Below are 6,000 nucleotides of genomic sequence, written 5' to 3'. Positions count from 1 at the left end.
TTCCGTGTGCACTTGAGAAGAAATTGTAATCTGCTGGTTTTGGATGGAATGTCCTATGAATATCAGTTATGTCTATCTAGTCTTTTGTGTCATTTAAAGCTTGTGTTTCCTTATTAATTTTCTGTCTGGATGATATGTCCATTTGTGTAAGTGAGGTGTTAAAGTCCTCCACTATTTTTGTGTTACTGTTGATGTCCTGTTTTATAGCTGTTAGCATTTGCCTTATGTATTGAGGTGCTCCTATGTTGGGTGCATATATACTTATAATTGTTATATCTTCTTCTTGGATTGATCCCTTGATCATTATGTAGTGTCCTTCCTTGTCTCTTGTAACAGTCTTTATTTTAAAGTCTATTTTATCTCATATGAGTATTGATACTCCAGCTTTCTTTTAATTTCCATTTGCATGGAATATTTTTTTTCATCCCCTCACTTTCAGTCTGTATGTGTCCCCAGGTCTGAAGTGGGTCTCTTGTAGACAGCATATATATGGGTCTTGTTTTTGTATCCATTCAACAAGCTTGCGTCTTTCGTTTGGAGCATTTAACCCATTCACATTTAAGGTAATTATCGATATGTTTGTTCCTATTACCATTTTCTTAATTATTTTGGTCTTGCTTTTGTAGGTCCTTTTCTTCTCTTGTGTTTCCCACTAGAGAATTCCTTTAGCATTTGTTGTAGAGCTGGTTTGGTGGTGCTGAATTCTCTTAGCTTTTGTTTGTCTGTAAAGCTTTTGATTTCTCTGTCAAATCTGAATGAGATCCCTGCTGGGTAGAGTAATCTTGGTTGTAGGACCTTCCCTTTCATCACTTTAAATATATCATGACACTCCCTTCTGGCTTGTAGAGTTTCTGCTGAGAAATCGGCTGTTAACCTTATAGGAGTTCTCTTGTACGTTATTTGTCATTTTTCCCTTGTTGCTTTTAATAGTTTTTCTTTGTCTTTAATTTTTGTCAGTTTTATTACTATGTGTCTCAGCTTGTTTCTCCTTGGGTTTATACTGCCTGGGACTCTCTGGGCTTCCTGTACTTGGGTGGCTATTTCCTTTCCCACGTTAGGAAAGTTTTCAACTATAATCTCTTCAAATATTTTCTTGGGTCCTTTCTCTCTCTCTTCTCCTTCTGGGACCCCAAAATGCTAATGTTGGTGCATTTAATGTTGACCCAGAGGTCTCTCAGGCTGCCTTCATTTCTTTTCATTCTTTTTTCTTTATTCTGTTCTGCAGCAGTGAATTCCACCATTCTGTCTTCCAGGTCACTTGTCTGTTCTTCTGCCTCATTTATTCTGCTACTGATTGCTTCTAGTGTATTTTTCGTTTCAGTTATTGGATTGTTCATCTCTGTTTGTTTGTTCTTTAATTCTTCTAGGTGTTTGATCTTTCATTCTTCTAGGTCTTTCTTAACCATTTCTTGCATCTTCTCGATCTTTGCCTCCATTCTTTTTTCTGAGGTCCTCAATCATCTTCACTCTCATTATTCTGAATTCTTTTTCTGGAAGGTTGCCTATCTCCACTTCATTTAGTTGTTTTTCTAGGGTTTTATCTTGTTTCTTCATCTGGTACATAGTCCTCTGCCTTTTCATTTTGTCTATCTCTCTGTGAACATGGTTTTCATTCCACAGGCTGCAGGATTGTAGTTCTTCTTGCTTCTGCTGTCTTCCCTCTAGTGGATGAGGCTATCTAAGAGGTTTGTTGAAGCTTCCTGATGGGAGGGACTGGTGGTGGGTACAGCTGAGTGTTGGTCTTTTGGGCAGAGCTCAGTAAAACTTTAATCCACTTACTGATGTATTTCCTCCCTGTTGGTTGTTTGGCCTGAGGCAACCTAGTTCTGGAGCTTACAGGCCCTTTGTTGAGGCTAATGGCGGGCTCCAGGAGGGCTCATGCCAAGGAGTACTTCTCAGAACTTCTGCTGCCTGTGTCCTTGTGAGCCACAGCTGCCCGCCATCTCTGCAGGAGACCCTTCAACACTAACAGGTAGGTCTGGTTCAGTCTCCTATGGGGTCCCTGCTCCCTCCCCCTGGGTCCTGATGAGCACACTACTTTGTGTGTGCCATCCAAGAATGGAGTCTCTGTTTTCCCCAGTCCTGTCAAAGTCCTGCAATCAAATCCTGCTAGCCTTCAAAGTCTGATTCCTGGGAATTCCTCCTCCCATTGCCAGATCCCAAGGTTGGGAAGCCTGACGTGGGACTCAGAACCTTCACTCCAGTGGGTGGACCTCTGTGGTATAATTGTTCTCCAGTTTGTGAGTCACCCACCCAGCAGTTATGGGATTAGGTTTTATTGTGGTTGCTCCCCTCCTACCATCTCATTGTGGTTCTCCTTTGTCTTTGGATGTGGAGGGTTTTTTTGGTCAGTTCCAGTGTCTTCCTGTTGATTTTTCAGCAGTTAGTCATGATTCCAGTCCTCTCACAGAGGGAGTGAGTGCCCGTCCTTCTATTCCACCATCTTGAACCAATATCCGGGTGCATATTTTTATAGACCGGGTTTAATTTTTGTTTTGAATAAAACATGGAATCAAGTTTATTCTTTAAGAATAGAATGCAATATCAGAGCTCCATGGGAATTCTCCTCCATGTCTGTCATAATAACCCCACACAACTGCATTTCCTTAGCCAATGTTATTATAGGATTACTAAGGCTCTGTTATAACTCTGTGGCCAGTTGAATCATAATAGCTCAATTTACCAACTCAAGAAGTTGAGGGTGCAGTGTAGTCCAACTTTGAGCCAATTGACCAGACATGTAGTTGAATAATGTCCTCTCAATGTCCCTCTGCCTTTGGTCCCCACCCCAGCCTTGGCAGGTGCCAACAGTAGAGAAAGAAGAGGCAAGGGGAATGGGAGGAGGAGTGAGAGCCAAGAGACTCTGAATCCTTCTGTAAATCTTGGCAGCCAATTGGTGTGAGGCAGGGAGATGATAATAGGGAGCATTTCTGATCTTTAAATCAGGCGGAGCTGGCAACACTGTGCAACCAGCAGACATTAAGCCTCTAGTGAGGGCAACTGTGAGGAGGCTGAGCCAACTGCCACCTCCTTAGCTCCCGAAAGCAACCTTAGTTTAACATATCTACCCTGGCCTTTGCAGCTTCTTGGCTGCATTAATGCCAGCTCTCTCCAAGAGGCCCCCTAGTGAGTAACCCCGATTCATGTGCCTGGCTAGGAGAGAGCCTCAGCCCATCCTACTCAACCTCCAGTGGCTGACGTCTTTGCCAAGAGCCTGTAACCCTTGGCCAGCCCACTGGCTCAGAGAGCCTCATTCGCAATGCTTGTGCTAGGCCATCCCCCTTCTCTTCCTGGCCCAATTATAAAATAAAGCTCGACTTCCTAAGTTTAGGAATATTACAGGTAAACAGGGCCATGCCAGTCCCCAACACTCATTTTCCTCTACACTCCAATCTCTTCTTTCAACCTAGTCTATGTAGATTACAAAAACTCTCCTCCTATGCTTTTCCCTATTGTCCCTCATTGGGAAATTATTATTTTTTTTTTAATTTATTTTTTTTGCGGTATGCGGGCCTCTCACTGCTGTGGCCTCTCCCGTTGCGGAGCACAGGCTCCGGACGCGCAGCCCCAACGGCCACGGCTCACGGGCCCAGCCGCTCCGCGGCATGTGGGATCCTCCCGGATCGGGGCACGAACCCATGTGCCCTGCATCGGCAGGCGGACTCTCAACCACTGCGCCACCAGGGAAGCCCGGGAAATTATTATTTTTAATCCTGAATAAACAAAAGCACCAGCAGGACCATTGTTAGCCAGTATGACCCTTTCATTCAAAGGCACCCCAGCACCCCTTTCATCAAGACATTTTAGCACCATCTATAGGAGTTTTGTTGCAATAAATACATAAATGTCTAGGATGTTAAAGCTGCCCCTTTAGCCATGGTGCATTTTTGCAGTGCACACCCTTAGGTACTGGCTGAGGACACCAGATACCTACATGATGGGCCTGAAACTCGCCTGAGTTTAATTTAAGAGCTGGAAAGAAGGTGATGCATGGAAAGAAGGAATCTGATAGAAGTCATAGGTAGGGATGGAGGTTTTCTCACCCTTCTGCTGTGTGCAGAAGGACAAACAACCAGATACTCAATGGGGCTGAATAATTGCACAAGTGCATTTAAGAGCTAAAAATGTAGGTGCCTCAGTGCTTCCTACCATCTCCCATCCCCATGCTCCCCTGGCCAGGTGGAGAGATGTGTGCACTTAGCGCCTGCCTGCCTCTTGGCTCCACATCTAGGGAATGCCTACCACAAAGGGTACCCAGAGTGGTGTTCTGGGCCAATGGGGGTTTTGGCCCTTGTCTGGAGCCTCTTTGTCTGACTGTTTACCAAACCAAACACTGTGGTCCCAGAACACAGCGCAGAGGGACACTCTGTACTCCATGTGCTTTTCTCTGTGGGGGGCAGGAGGACAGGAGAAGAAGACTGAGGCTGCTTTTTCTTTAATGCTCTCTCTCCCATTTAGAAAAGCCCTGCTCAGGATGCAGAATAGCCCTCTGCTTGCTTGTTCCTCTCCTGAAGAATTCCTGAGTGTGGACCCTGTCCTGTTATGCTGTGGTGCAAATTATTTGTAAAGTTAAATTGCCTATAGAAACATCAATATCAAGCAGCAACCAAAATGAAATAATGTTGGGATAATTTCTGAGTCAAACAATACATATTTTAAAATACCTACAAATGGGGGCTTCCCTGGTGGCGCAGTGGTTAAGAATCCGCCTGCCAATGCAGGGGACACAGGTTCAATTCCTGGCCCGGGAAGATCCCACATGCTGCAGAGCAACTAAGCCCATGCACCACAACTACTGAGCCTACACTCTAGAGCCCACGAGTCACAACTACTGAGCCTGCGTGCCACAACTACTGAAACCCACGCACCTGGAGCCCATGCTCCCCAACAAGAGAAGCCACGACAATGAGAAGTCTGCGCACACCCCACTCACCACAACTAGAGAAAGCCTGCACACAGCAACAAAGACCCAACACAGCCAAAAATAAAAACAAATAAATAAATTATAGAAAAATAAAAGTATCTCTTATAAAAAAAACCTACAAATGCAAGACATTGTAGGAAAAATACTTAAATCACATCATTATCCATAGTTTTTTCCTCCTTTCTTCCCCATTTATTTATCTAGTTCTTACTTCCTCTCACATATATTTTTATGAACTTCCTCAAAACCTTTCTGGAAAGAAAGAGATCTGTTATCAATAAAAAGAACAATTAGTATCCTCCAGCCCAGGTGGGACTGCACACCATAAAGTATTTTTTTAAATAAGAGACAATAGCAGAGCTGTCGCAGGGTCCAGGGGGATAGTCACTTCTCCAGTGAGGAACATGGACATAATTGCTTTCATTTCCCAGGAGCATAGTGTGGACGGGCGGAGGAAGAAAGCTGGGTGTGGATGCTTATGCAAAGTGGGTGGGGAGAGAGAAGAGAAAGAACTTTCTAGGGGCAGGAACTCTATGGAGAAAGTCAGAGGAGGGAAACCTCCTCATATGTTCATTGTGATTGAGGCAGAGAGAGGGTGACAGATGAGTTCCAAGAACGAGGAGAGGGGGGCACCTCCACCATGAGGAGGCCTGGGGACAACTCGGGAAGGAAAACAATGTCGGTGCTCAAACTCTCAATAAATGATACCAGGAGAGGCTGAAAAAAAGTCATTGAATTGTGTAATTAGAGCTGTTTAAAAGCACCTAAGAACCTATGTATGCACTTGTGCCCAATTTTCCCTCTAATGTCCAGCTCAGTGTTCTCTCCAAAGCCACAGCCACTGGGCAAGGGCAGACCCTGGCATCTTGGGGTCTTGCAGTGTGAGAACTTGACTCCCACCTACCCACTTCAGGGTTCTTCCACACTCATAACTACACCACTTTGGATGTCAGAGCCAAGAAGTCTTTTCCCCTGGTTCAGGCAGGGAAGAGGGACCCTTTCAGGAATCCCCAAGGACAAACCAACCCAAACTGAGAAGAGCAGACATCCGAATGGTGACACCTCCATGTGTCAGG

Source organism: Lagenorhynchus albirostris, chromosome 14 (genome assembly GCF_949774975.1).
Source record: "Lagenorhynchus albirostris chromosome 14, mLagAlb1.1, whole genome shotgun sequence".
In the NCBI taxonomy this organism is placed as follows: Eukaryota; Metazoa; Chordata; class Mammalia; order Artiodactyla; family Delphinidae; genus Lagenorhynchus; species Lagenorhynchus albirostris.
The sequence above is the reverse complement of the archived record's forward strand: the minus strand, read 5'-3'. Positions refer to the sequence as shown.